This window comes from Suncus etruscus, chromosome 8 (genome assembly GCF_024139225.1).
Source record: "Suncus etruscus isolate mSunEtr1 chromosome 8, mSunEtr1.pri.cur, whole genome shotgun sequence".
NCBI classification, from domain to species: domain Eukaryota; kingdom Metazoa; phylum Chordata; class Mammalia; order Eulipotyphla; family Soricidae; genus Suncus; species Suncus etruscus.
This window is the reverse complement of record NC_064855.1, coordinates 81010799-81012523: the sequence shown is the minus strand read 5'-3', so window position 1 is coordinate 81012523 and position 1725 is coordinate 81010799. Positions and strand designations below refer to the sequence as shown.

The window sequence follows — 1725 nt, the reverse complement described above, 5'->3', positions numbered from 1 at the left end:
AGTTTGAATATAAATAAAATTATTTTAAGCACTTCAATATGTGACAGTGACAAAAGTCTTAAATTCACCTTCCTACTTACAGTTAAATATTAACATAATAACAGAAATATATTTATTTTTAGATTTTATTTTAATGGACCTGAATGAAGTTAACAATTCATATCAAATATTGACTCATATGTCCTTAAAATAGTTATGTATCTACACATATTTTTGTCCCCCAATTCACAGTACAGACCATGCAAAGGGCCTGGGCTGAGGTGTATATGGGGTGCATTTTCTGTACCTTTTCTTTCTGTACAGTCAGTGTAAAGAACACAGCCTGTGGTAAGAATTGGGAAGCCTTATCTTTGTTTTCTTTTTTTTTTTGATTTATATAAAATTCTTCACCAGTACAACATATCTACACATTTTTAAACAGAAAATTGCAATATTTTAATGTTCAAAGATCACAATTTGATCTTGTCTTTGTTATTGTTTTTCTAAACTAAATATCTTTTTTGGTTCACCTTAATAAAATACTTCAGCATACAAAATTAGCTTTACTGTTATTTTGTTAATGTATCTTCAGGGTGTTATGAAAAGGGAAGTCATCACTACCCCACCCCCACCAACCTTGGCGGATATCTCGCCCTTAAGGAAGTCATCACTACCACCCCCACCAATAACTCTATTACCTTGGTGGATGTCCCGCCCTTAAGGAAGTCGTCATGACCCCTTCCTTCCCCCTCCCCCTTCTTATTTATATAAGAAGGAATGTAGAACACCACATGGTCTTTTGCCTCTGTCCTGTTATGGACACACATTTGACCCTGACCAGCCAGAAATAAAGAACTTACTGGAGCATTTGCTGGGACCTCAGTCTCTTCATTTCTGTCGGATAGCTAGATTAGGACATCCAGACCTTTCATTTGGCAAGCCAGCCAGGAGTCCTCATCCTGCTCGGAACAGAGCTGTGCACAGGCGGCCTGGTGAGTTCTGATGTGTGTGTGAGTGTGCTTTGCTTCTTGTCTGTCCTAGTTTAAGATTATGTTGTATTGTGTGAACAGTGTGAAGCAGACTTTGTAGTGTCTTAATGACTGAGGGTATGAGTTTTCTACTCGACATGGAATCCGAGTAGTAGCAGACTTTGTGACTGAGGGTTCAAGTCACCTACTCGATGAGGAATCCAAGTAGTAGTGAGCTGATGGGCTCTGGTGCTATAGGTCACGACCATGGAGGCACCTCAGGGATCATTGAGAGCAGTGGGAAGACGTTCTTGGGCTGCTGGGAGAGGTTGTCTGTCTGTGATTTGTGGAGCTCAACCAGCTTGGTTGTTATTGGCATTGCTGTCTGTCTTGGATTTATTGTTGGTATTTACAGTCGAGAATTAATCTGTGAATTTTACAGTTGTGCCTCTGAATGTTCCTTTGATTCCTCTCTGACTGCCTCCTTTATCTGTCCACCTTTGTGGCGATTCTAAGTCCGACTTACAAAAGCCCCCTCACCCCCCGGGTGCAGGTACCTCATTTAAGAGTCAAAGGGCGAGGTCCAGTGTCAAAAACCCTGTGATAGGATAAGGGGGTCTCAGCCAAGCCTCTCCAGATAAAGACGTGTCCCCTGCAGAAGAGAAACTGAGCATCAAATAGAAACACATTGGTCCAAGCATAACAAAAAGCCCCCATATAGTTGTCGAACACTTCCTCTTTAATCTGCATTCTGCTTCTTTATAAGTTTGATTCCTTC

General features: G+C 40.8%; 1 non-coding gene across 1 annotated transcript; it reads right to left on the bottom strand.

Annotated features, from left to right (window-relative positions):
• Positions 1-211: 211 nt before the first annotated feature.
• On the bottom strand, positions 212-344 carry LOC126016589 (small nucleolar RNA SNORA51). The gene has a single exon (XR_007498381.1). It is a non-coding gene; the product is annotated as a small nucleolar RNA SNORA51 (small nucleolar RNA).
• Between the last annotated feature and the right edge of the window lie 1381 nt (positions 345-1725).